Raw genomic sequence first — 13,098 nt, 5'->3', positions numbered from 1 at the left:
GGTTGTAGCCTAGAACAACTATTGCACACACTATTCATTTCTAAACTCAGCACAGTTACTGCCTGCAGAATCCAAACTGAGGCCTCGCAGACAGCCCTGCAGAGTGCCATCTGACTGCCGATGACCGGCACAAACGAATCACAAACACTAAAACCCCTCAGTATGCACATATTATATTATACCTTGTTGGCACTGAACACAGTTCCTTGAGGATGTTAACAATTCCGCCAGTGTGATTGATCTGTTAATAACATACAAATGTCATCTTGGTACGGTACAGCGTCACACTGTTGTTTTAACTGACTCTGATAGCGGAGGTCTATGCAATTGTAATATTTGATCGATTCTCCATGTAATTTATCCGGGTTCACTGTATGCGATTCGTAACTCGCTGCTTGACGACTTGGTATCAAGATTCTGTGTACTTCTCCCACTTCTTCCTTACCTTACTTTCCCTACCCTTGCCCATAACTCCGTCGTTAGCAATCCTGTGCAGGTTTCTTTAAACCATATACAGTAACAATCCTATTTTTCCCCAAGAGGACAGAGTCAGTTGTTGCATATGATGGTTCTTTTGAGACAGTTTACAGTGAAATCGGAATCTAACAAATGGGTGCCCAATTAAAAATGTTTGGGGGTTTTCAGTTTCGGCACTAGTTCGACGCCCAAAGAAAATCACCCTAAAACTTTGATCGGAGCCAGGGACTGAATGAAACATTTTTCATGTTCCAGGCAAAACTAAAAATTGGAACACTTGGGGAACATTTAAAAAGGGATTTCCAGTTCAGGCGCTAGGCCCACAACTGAATGAAAGCCCCGAAAAAACGTTGGTCAGAGTCGGCTGGTTGGAACAATTTTTCATGTGCATACAAAAATTTTTATCCTGGAAGGATTGTTCATTTCTGACTCTGCGACTGTGGAGAAAAATATTATGCGGTATTAATGAGCCGTGATCTACTGCTGATTGTGTGCATGGTACAATATTTATCTTAAGGCATCTGAAAAATAATCATATCGTCGGCGGAGGAACGTAGCATTCGTCACGAACGAATTAAAGGAGCAGATGACAGGTTGCTGACGTTTTAATAAAACAGTTGTTACCACAATCATAAATTGCGGTAAAATAAAGCCTTTTTAAAGTATTCGTAGTTGGTTGCGGTCTCCGCCATGAACCTTCAAAAATTTAAAAATATTTGCGTATCCACTGTCCTTTATAGCAGGCAGTTCCTGAGCGAAGAAACTAGTCTTAACGAAATACGCGTTCTCCTAGTAGTAGGAAAGAGTCACCTCTACAGTTCACTGAGACTTTGGAAGGTCGTGGCTTTCGCGAGTGTTCTGTCAGCTAGCTTGATGCTGCTTTCCACAGACAAAGAGTAACTATTCGCTCATGTACTTCTTCAAATTACTAAATAATTCATGCACCATTACGATCGTGATAAATGTCTTCTCTCTTCAAAATACCATACGATACTGATACAGTCCCTCTAACATGATGAAGGAAGAAGAGTATAATTTTATATAAGGGGCAATCACATGAAAACGAGACACTTGGAAATAAATAAGTAAACTGATTATTGCCATAATAACTGTTTATACATTTACCCCACTATAAGACAAAACGGTCAAGGCCTTCATGGAAAAATGTTTGTGGTTGCCTGCGGAACCAAGATTGTACCCAGACGCGCAACTCTTCGTCTGAAGTTAATCAGCAGCCATAAATGTCTTTCTTCAGGACTCCAAAAACATGGAAATCCCTTGGGGAGAGATCACGACTGCGTGAAATATGTATAAGGACTTCCCAGCGAAACTTCTGCAATGTAGGCGAAACACCCTTGCCAACGTATGGCCCCACCCACTTGCTGCCAAGTTTATTTCGAGAACGCTGCAAAAACGAGTGTCTGGGTGTCATGCAGGTGGCTTCAATAAATGTGTAGGCAGTTGACTGGGGCACGCAAACAGCAGGTGCTGTTACTCCGCCTGGACTGATTGTGTCGCCTTCGCTATAGAGAAAATGCACGGACAATCCACATGGGTGGCGCCCCTAGAACACTAGCTTTCAGTAGTAGAGGTCGGATGACTGGGTACCAGATGTTTTTCAGTCAAGCCCGAGTGGAAGAGACTCCAGGTTATAGAGCATATTCTCCAGACTGGTCAGATTAAGCAAGTCTTTAGAATTACACGTTTAGTATTTGGCTTAATTCTTTTGGGAGAGGAAATCCGGCACCATTGTGTTGAGATGGAGTATTTTGGGTATGAGGAATGTTTCGAGCATGCTTTCTGCCTAAAGTGAGTGTGAGTTCGAAGAGTTCCTTTTTTTGTTGGACAGTCTAGTGGGATGTTACAATTGATTGTAAATAATTATGATTGGGAGCCGTGTCTCTCATCTGTCCAGCAGTTGGTCTGGAGTGAGGCAACGACACATTGCTCCGAGCTAGGTTGAAAGTTTCAGTCTTGAGGCAACAGCTATTCGGGGTTAGGACTTTGAAGAGGATGGATTTATTTTCGGTCCTGATCATATACTCAGTGTTCGATGGTAGGAGAGGACAGATTTTTTGTCCGAAAGAATTTCTGAAGAGCAGTTACTCATTTCATGGAGCTTAGAAAGTTTTCCGTATGTTGTGGCTTCCCGTGACTACTGCCAAACATTTGCCGTCTGCACTGAGTGATATCGCAGACTTTACACCTAGCCATTGCCGCGCAACAGAGGCAGTTGCATCCGCTTCTGGCACACGAGGCGAGGGTGACACTTCCAGCCGTACCGTGCCGTCTGTTGCCGTAACCAGTCAGCCACAGTAAAAACTGCTCAATGCAAAGGACTGAGTTTACGTCGGAAGTAAGGGAGATGAGATTCATGTTAAGTAACGGGGGGCTGAATTGACAGTAATATGGGTAAAGCAGGGAGCAGAAGTTAGGCAAGTGGTACTAACGTTGTAACTTTCTTTTCTTGTCACATATAAGAGGTTACTTATTTGATGAATAAGACTTGCAGAAACATGTGTCGTGATGTTAGAAGACAAGAAACTGCACTTGTTCACTTTCTTAATTCAACGCCGGTGTTTCCTCCCCTAGTCGTGTGTCCATGTCAATTTATTCAGGGTGATTCACGAAGATATGCAAATATTTTAATACGTTATTCTACAAGTAAAACTAAAGAAAAAGTTCATACAGAGGGGTAAAAAAAATGTATCCACTGTTTAAAAGTCCATAACTTGCAAATTAATTGACGGAGTTGTGTCATTTTTGGTGAAAGTGTAGCTTAAAGTCCAACTTAAAGATATCACTGTAGGTGTTCGAAGTGGTCACCATTAACATCCAAACACAAACGATGCCGCAGAACTGCAGCACGAACTACTGACTGCAACGTGTTCAGTTGGATATTTGCACATGAATGTACGATGGACTCTCGAAGTTCATCCAATGTGAGTGGCTTTTGTCGATAAACGACGTCCTTTAGTGTTCCCCACAGGTAAAAGTCCAGAGGAGTTAAGTCTGTGGAACGTGGTGGATACTCCACAACACCTCTACGGCCTATCCATCTTCCTGGTAGATTTTCGTCGAGATACGCCATAACACGATTTTGCTAGTGGGCTGGGGCACCATCTTGTTGAAAGTAAACTCTTCCGTCTCCATACAAGTCTCGGATGGCAGGTAAAATGGATGTCTGAAGCTTCTGAAGGTACATCTCACCGGTAACTGTGCCGTCAAAGAAGAATGGCCCAATCAAGTCCCGGTAAGACAACCCACACCACTCATTTATTCCTCGCAAATTCACGCCTTTGTCCACATGGACGTTCTGATTTTCGGCGGCCCAGTAGATGCAATTGTGGCGATTTACTGTACCATTGAGTTTGTACTGTGCCTCATCAGGCCACAAAATCATCTTTGAAAACTCTTCATCGTTGCGCACCATGGTAGTAAACCCCCCGCAGTCCTCGATCATTGCGTGTAGCAGTCGTGGGGTGTAGCACTCCCACTTTGCTGTCTTCAAAATTCGCCGAACACTTGAGCGACTCACTCCAGTTTCATGGGCACACTGTCTCACAGACTTCTGTGGTGAGCGAGTCAATTCTTGTAACACACGACGGGAGTTAGCTGGACTTGTTACTGTTACAGGTCGTCCAGATCGTTGTTTGTGTACATCTTTAACACAGCCTTCGGCTTCAAATTTGTCTAGAATGCGACGAATCGCTAAACGTGTCGGTGGCTCTGTTTGATACTCATTTCGGCATTGCCGTTGAACCTCATTAATGTTTTCGTACTTAAAATACCACTTCAAAACTGACTTCCTTTCATCTAATGTCAGCCTTGCTCCAGCTATGTTTACACGGGTAACTAGGTGCAACTAAGAACAAAACACTATCTACCGACTGTCATCTGACAAAACAAAACAACGAAATACAACGCTTGTGTGGCGATTGCCGGAACTCCAAACTATTACACTACCAAAGATGAGACAACTCCGTCAATTAGTTGGCCAGTTATGGACTTTTAAACAGTGGATACATTTTTTTGGACCCTCTGTATGAACATAGGTCAGCAAATGTTTAGTTACGGAGTTACGGCTAACAAAAGATTTTGCCAGAAATTTAGCAACTTCACTAATACGAAGCCATCGCAAAACTGCACGAGGTTAAAGTTAAGCACGATTTCCATTTATTTTGTTCTGATTGATCTGGTGAAGAGAAGCAAAGAAATAATTTCATAAGACTTTTAATTTATTAACTACTTCACCCAATTTGGTTATTAAATTCCAGGCAACTGAGCAAAGTCTTCAACAGAAGTTGTAGAGAATTTAATTTTGGACTACAACATAGTAACTACAACACAGTAACTACAACAGCTACTATGTGGTGTCACTTAAATACACTGTTGTTGTTATGTTCTTTCACTGAACAATACAGAAAACTAAATCGTTTCAAGGATAGGAAACGACTGAAACAACTCACTAACGGTTGCGTTAGGGAGTATCTCCTGGTCCTTGTCTTTGGCCTTGGTTAAGAAGCTGCCGGTCGATTTGTTTTTGGGATGTGATTTTATCAGTAAAACTGGTCTTGTCTAGGATTATTTCGGGTACACCTTCTCCTTTAAGTTCGCTTCCGCTCAGAACTTTGGGTTCTGTGAATGCTTTAAGCGTAATGTGCATCAAAATGCCGGCATGCTAGCTGTTGATGCTAAGGTTAATGAGTTTGATCTCAGCCAACTGTCTTCATGGTAGGCCTCTGAACTAGGGGATTTGTTGCAGAGGTTCCCCGAGCTTCTCTGGGATAGACAGGGGTTACTAATGTTCTTGACTGCCAAATTCGTCTATCTGACCGTATTCCTGTCAGGCAGTCTCCATATCGCCTTTCATCGCCTAAGATGAAGATACTTAGAGGAAAGATCTCTAGAAAGCTCGAGCAAGGAGTTATTAGACCTTCTACATCTACTTATGCTTCCCCCATACTCTTTGTTCCTAAGGATCATGGGCTGGATTTTCGGTCTGTTGTTGACTACCTGTGACTGAACGCCAAAGCTGTCCTCGAATCAGTTCTTTACCTGATCTTCATAACTCTTTTACTTGGTTTGCAAGTATGTCTCAAGAATTATTGATTAGATATTGTCTCTTAATAGGATTGTCCTTTTTTGTAACGTTTTAGTAAGAATTTGCTATCTAGGCCTTCAGCCGTCAAACTGTTTTAAGTGATTAGTATTGGGGCCTTCAGCCGACAAATTTCTGGTCAATAAGGTCTTCAGCTGTGAATGCAATTTGTCTAAAGAATTTTTAATTACATATTATCTTAACAGTCAATTTTGATAATTGTTGTTCCTTATTGTCAACCTTATATGCAATTGGTTCCAAATGAAGCGTACGTGATTTTTTTTTTAAAAAAAGACTGTGCAACCAACGGGAACTGAGTAAGGCCCCGTCCACACCGAAATCCTGCCTTTCCCTAAGAACCATGTTTCACTTCTGTCTGCGGATCAGCACAGTTCTAGAAAGCATCGCTCCTGCGAAACCCAGCTTCCCCTTTTCTCACATGATACGCTAAGAACGATGGATGACGGGGGAAACAGGCAGTTTCCATATTCCTAGATTTGCGAAAGGCACTTGACTCAATGCTCCAACGCAGACTGCTAGCGAAAGTACGAGCATACGCAATAGGTTCTCAAAACTGTAAGAGGCTCGAAGACTTCTTAAGTAACAGGCCACAGCACGTTGTCCTCCACTTCGAGTGTTCATCAAGTGCAAGGGTATCGTGTAGATAGTCTCCAGACAAATGTGGTGCATCCGCTCTTACTCTCTATGTAGGACAGGGTGAGCAGCACTCTGCGACTGTTTGCTGATGATGCAGTTGTGAATTGGAAGGTTTGGTCGTTGAGTGACTGTAGGAAGATAGTTAGTGGTATGAATGACATCTTGCTCCAAATGTAGGAAAACTTAAGTTAATGGAGCTGGGTAGGAAAAACAACTCCGTAATGTTCGAATACAGTAGTGTACTGCTTGAGTCATTCACGTCGATCAAACTGAAACAATTCTATTAACATGTGGGGAGGAACTAAGCGTCCTGGAAGAGTGAGCTACAATGAAACATATCTATTAAGGGGAATAATATCCTGGCAGGGCGGGCTGAATGAAAGATATCTGCTACTAAGTGGAGACTATACAGGGCTATTACAAATGATTGAAGCGATTTCATAAATTCACTGTAGCTCCATTCATTGACATATGGTCACGACACACTGCAGATACGTAGAAAAACTAATAAAGTTTTGTTCGGCTGAAGCCGCACTTCAGGTTTCTGCCGCCAGAGCGCTCGAGAGCGCAGTGAGACAAAATGGCGACAGGAGCCGAGAAAGCGTATGTCGTGCTTGAAACGCACTCACATCAGTCAGTCATAACAGTGCAACGACACTTCAGGACGAAGTTCAACAAAGATCCACCAACTGCTAACTCCATTCGGCGATGGTATGAGCAGTTTAAAGCTTCTGGATGCCTTTGTAAGGGGAAATCAACGGGTCGGCCTGCAGTGAGTGAAGAAACGGTTGAACGCGTGCGGGCAAGTTTCACGCATTGTGATGTGAAAGATTCAGTGTTTAAACCTCCTCTACCAAGAAACGTGCCAGAACTGCGAGCTCGCATCAACAATGCTTTCGAACTCATTGATGGGGACATGCTGCGCCGAGTGTGGGAGGAACTTGATTATCGGCTTGATGTCTGCCGAATCACTAAAGGGGCACATATCGAACATTTGTGAGTGCCTAAAAAAACTTTTTGAGTTTTTGTATGTGTGTGCAAAGCATTGTGAAAATATCTCAAATAATAAAGTTATTGTAGAGCTGTGAAATCGCTTCAATCACTTGTAATAACCCTGTATATGCTGCCGCTTGATTCTGCTAATGCATCAATATAAGGGTTTCCAGATACCTGAGCATAGGCGATTAATACAAAATAAAGGAACTTGTGCTGTGGCCTGTAGGCTGATCGGAAGCTACTGGTTATTGAAAAGAACATTTCAGGATTGAAATGTAATAAGGAAGGCTGATGGCCTCGGTTAATCTATAGTCAAGTGACATGGGATTAACTAACTACTGAAATGATACCAAGAGGAATTCGATTACTGCATGTTAATTTCACAAAGATCTTCAACGTGGAAAAAACGAAACATGACGAACGTCATCGTTCAAAACAGCAAGGGCTACTTGAAATATTAAACAGTCTCAGTTACAAGTAAAGTATGTATGTTGGATCCGCAGGATACAGGGAAACACAGTACGAGTATAAAAGAGGCGTTACTTTTAGAGATCGCGACGGAATCTACTTCAAGGTTCATAAAATCACATGATGCTAATCTCAGTTAAATCCTATAACCGCAGAGAGAACACTAACGATGAAACGTTTTGGCAGATTAAAACTGTGTGCCGGACCGAGACTCGAACTCGGGACCTTTGCCTTTCGCGGGCAAGTGCTCTACCGACTGAGCTACCCAAGCACAACTCACGCCTCCTCCTCACAGCCTTAATTCCGCCAGTACCTCGTCTCATTCTAGAGCACTAACGATACCTGCTGCTGTCTCAGATCTTGTAAAAAGACCAACTGCTCTAAATCGATATCATAGACAGGAAGCTGATGTTCCCCACCACCCTTGTAAACAGAGAGTTCTCTCAACCATTATCTGAAGGCGAATGCCGTCTACACTTTTCGTTTGTTTAACTTTCGCGCCTCACCAAAAATAATTCCACCAAAAACTCGTCTCGGCCAACCAGAACTCGTGCTTATTTGTTGACCTATCAGAAGAGAGATAATTTTCCATACGACACCCCTCATATTTCCTAATGAGCTCCAGAAAGATCCACGCCACTTATTACTGGCCCATGGGAGCTCTTGTCTCGGCGTTCGCCTATGAGACACGAGCAAATGCTTGCATCTTCTCTTGTCATTCAGACTATTTTCGAAAGCATCTTAAGTAAACTATGAGAGTTTTCGTGGGTCTATTAAAACATTTGGTGAGGCTATAACTTCATATTTAATCAACAGACTGTCAACTCTCGAATGACGCCAGCAAATCACTTGCGGCGTAAATGATCGAAAATTTCCAAACTGTCACTCTGCTGCTGGAGTCATCGCAGGAGGCATAACTCCACCACAGCACATTCCACTAAAATCCTGTCTTGCCGGACTCCTGGAAAGTTTCAAAAACGACCACCTTTGGCAGAGCCTCCTCTGTACTTGTTACATGAGGCTCTCCATTCTCCGAAGGGCACAAAAAGGTCGTTGAGCCCTCACAGACACTCTACCGGAGTAAGAATTCGGTTAGGCGAAAACATCAATACCGTCACTTCGTTAAAATCTTACTTGCTTATTCGTTTCCGTGTACAGTGGTGTATCAAATTATCTAAGTAGATTCTATTAAAGGAAGCTAATACATCTACATCTACATGATTACTCTGCAATTCATATTTAAGTGCTTGGCAGAGGGTTCAGCGAACCACAATCATACTATCTCCCTACCATTCCACTCCTGAACACCGCGCGGGAAAAACGAAAACCTAAACCTTTCTGTTCGCGCTCAGATTTCACCTATTTTATATTGATGATCATTCCTACGTATGTAGGTTGGGCTCAACAAAATATTTTCGCATTCGGAAGAGAAAGTTGGTGACTGAAATTTCGTAAATAGATCTCGCCGCGACGAAAAACGTCTTTGCTTTAATGACTTCCATCCCAACTCGCGCATCATATCTGCCACACTCTCTCCCCTATTACGTGATAATACAAAACGAGCTGCCCTTTTTTGCTCCCTTTCGATGTCCTCCATCAATCCCACCTGGTAAGGATCCCACACTGCGCAGCAATATTCTAACAGAGTGCGAACGAGTGTAGTGCAAGCTGTCTCTTTAGTGGACTTGTTGCATTTTCTAGGTGTCCTGCCAATGAAACGCAACCTTTGGCTCGCCTTCCCCACAATATTATCTATGTGGTCTTTCCAACTGAAGTTGTTCGTAATTTTTACACCCAGGTACTTAGTTGAATTGACAGCCTTGAGAATTGTACTATTTATCGAGTAATCGAATTCCAACGGATTTCTTTTGGAACTCATGTGGATCACCTCACACTTTTCGTTATTTAGCGTCAACTGCCACCTGCCACACCATGCAGCAATCTTTTCTAAATCGCTTTGCAACTGATGCTGGTCTTCGAATGACCTTACTAGACGGTAAATTACAGCATCATCTGCGAACAACCTAAAATAACTGCTCAGATTGTCACCCAGGTCATTTATATAGATCAGGAACAGCAGAGGCCCCAGGACCCTTCCCTGGGGAACACCTGATATCACTTCAGTTTTACTCGATGATTTGCCGTCTATTACTACGAGCTGCGACCTTCCTGACAGGAAATCACGAATCCAGTCGCACAACTGAGACGATCCCCCATAGGCCCGCAGCTTAATTAGAAGTCGCTTGTGAGAAACGGTGTCAAAAGCTTTCCGGAAATCTAGAAATACGGAATCAACTTGAGATCCCCTGTCGATAGCGACCATTACTTCGTGCGAATAAAGAGCTAGCTGCGTTGCACAAGAACGATGTTTTCTGAAACCATGCTAATTACGTATCAATAGATAGTTCCCTTAGAGGTGATTCATAATGCTTGAATACAGTATATGCTCCAAAACCCTACTGCAAACCGACGTCAATGATATAGGTCTGTAGTTCGATGGATTACTCCAACTACCCTTCTTTAACACTGGTGCGACCTGCGCAATTTTCCAATCTGTAGGTACAGATCTATCGGTGAGCGAGCGGTTGTATATGATTGCTAAGTAGGGAGCTATTGTATCAGCGTAATCTGAAAGGAACCTAATCGGTATACAATCTGGACCTGAAGAGCCCGCATCTCGTGGTCGTGCGGTAGCGTTCTCGCTTCCCACGCCCAGGTTCCCGGGTTCGATTCCCGGCGGAGTCAGGGATTTTCTCTGCCTCGTGATGGCTGAGTGTTGTGTGATGTCCTTAGGTTAGTTAGGTTTAAGTAGTTCTAAGTTCTAGGGGACTGATGACCATAGATGTTAAGTCCCATAGTGCTCAGAGCCATTTTTTGAACCTGAAGACTTGCCCGTATCAAGCGATTTGAGTTGCTTCGCAACCCCTAAGGTATCTACTTCTAAGAAACTCATGCTAGCAGCTGTTCGTGTTTCAAATTCCATTCCTCTTCTCTGGTGAAGGAATTTCGGAAAACTGCATTCAGTAACTCCGTTTTAGCGGCACAGTCGTCGGTTAACAGTACCATCAGCACTGCGCAGCGAAGGTATTGACCGCGTCTTGCCGCTTTTGTACTTTACATACGACCAGAATTTCTTCGGATTTTCTACCAAATTTCGAGACAATGTTTCGTTGTGGAACGTATTAAAGGCATCTCGCATTGAAGTTCGTGCCAAATTTCGCGCGTCTGTAAATTTTAGCCAATCTTCGGGATTTCGCGTTCTACTGAACTTTACATGCTTTTTCCGTTGAATCTGCAACAGCGTTCGGACCTGTTTTGTGTACCTTGGGGAATCAATTCCATCTCTTACCAGTTTATGAGGTATGAATCTCTCAATTGCTGTTGCTACTATATCTATGAATTTGAGCCACATATCGTCTACATTTGTATAGTCAGTTCGGAAGGAATGGAGATTGTCTCTTAGGAAGGCTTCTAGTGACACTTTATCCGCTTTTTTAAATAAAATTATTTTACGTTTGTTTCTGGTGGATTTGGAAGAAACGGTATTGAGCCTAGCTACAACGACCTTGTGATCACTAATCTCTGTATCATTCATGATGCTCTCTATTAGCTCTGGATTGTTTGTGGCTAAGAGGTCAAGTGTGTTTTCGCAACCATTTACAATTCGCATGGGTTCGTGGACAAACTGCTCGAAATAATTTTCGGAGAAAGCATTTAGGACAATCTCGGAAGATGTTTTCTGCCTAGCACCGGTTTTGAACAAGTATTTTTGCCAACATATCGAGGGAAGGTTGAAGTCCCCACCAACTATAACCGTATGAGTGGGGTATTTATTTGTTACGAGACTCAAATTTTCTCTGAACTGTTCAGCAACTATATCATCGGAGTCTGGGGGTCGGTAGAAGGAGCCAATTATTAACCTAGTTCGGCTGTTAAGTATAACCTCCACCCATACCAATTCGCACGGAGTATCTACTTCGACTTCACTACAAGATAAATCACTACAGGCAGACACAAACACTCCACCACCAATTCTGCCTAATCTATCTTTCCCGAACATCGTCTGAGACTTCGTAAAAATTTCTGCAGAACTTATTTTAGGCTTTAGCCAGCTTTCTGTATCTATAACGATTTCAGCTTCTGTGCTTTCTATTAGCGCTTGAAGCTCAGGGCCTTTCCCAGCACAACTACAACAATTTACAACTACAATTCCGACTGTTCCTTGATCCAAGCACGTCCTGTATTTGCCATGCACCCTTTGAGATTGCAGCCCAACCCGTACTTTCCCGAGGCCTTCTAACCTAAAAAACCGCCCAATCCACGCCACACAGCCTCCGCTACCCGTGTAGCCGCCAGCTGAGTGTAGTGAACTCCTGACCTATTCAGCGGAACCCGAAACCCCACCACCCTATGGCGCAAGTCAAGGAATCTGCAGCCAACACGGTCGCAAAACCGTCTGAGCCTCTGATTCAGATCCTCCACCCGGCTCTGCAGCAAACGTCAGCAGTCGGTTCTGTCAACGATGCCGCAGATGGTCAGCTCTGCCTTCATCTCGTAAGGAAGACCGGCAGCCTTCACCAAATCAGATAGCCGCTGGAATCCAGAGAGAATTTCCTCAGATCCAAAGCGACACACGTCATTAGTGCCGACATGTGCCACCACCTGCAGCTGGCTGCACCCTGCGCTCTTCATGGCATCCGGAAGGACCCTTTCCACATCAGGAATGACTCCACCCGGAATGCACACAGAGTGCACACTGGATTTCTTCCCCTCCTTAGCCGCCATATCCCTAAGGGGCCCCATTACGCGCCTAACATTGGAGCTCCCAACTACCAATAAGCCCACCCTCTGCAATTGCCCGGACCTTGAAGGCTGAGAATCATCCTCTGAAACAGGGCAGGCAGCTGCATCTGGCTCAGCCAGAGACAGTACCTGAAACCTGTTTGTCAGACGCACCAGGGAGGTTTTCTGATCAGCCTCCGGGGACGTCTTCCGCTGCCTGCCACGCCTTGGAACGACCTTCCAATCAACCACAGGCGAGGGCTCAGCTCCACTGCGGGCAGCAACCAGGGCAAAGATCGCGGCAGACCGATCTGGGGACAGACGGGACGAGGTTGACATCCCCGTGATACCAAAGTCCGGCTCCCCACAGTGGTGCCCATTGGCAACAGCCTCAAGCTGTGCGACCGAAGTAAGCGCCGCCTGCAGCTGTGAGCAAAGGGATGCCAACTCAGCCCTTGTGCTACAATATGCCTGAATTTAGGATTACAGTAACTAAAACTCGAAATTACACCTCCTATACGAAACTATGTAACAAATAAGTGAGCCAGGAGTATACGACTTGCTGCTGGCAGCTGCTTATCCAACGGCGGCAGGCAGCACACATAATAATGAAGGTG

The sequence above is a fragment of the Schistocerca americana genome, chromosome 4 (genome assembly GCF_021461395.2).
Source record: "Schistocerca americana isolate TAMUIC-IGC-003095 chromosome 4, iqSchAmer2.1, whole genome shotgun sequence".
In the NCBI taxonomy this organism is placed as follows: domain Eukaryota; kingdom Metazoa; phylum Arthropoda; class Insecta; order Orthoptera; family Acrididae; genus Schistocerca; species Schistocerca americana.
This window is presented reverse-complemented; position numbering follows the sequence as displayed.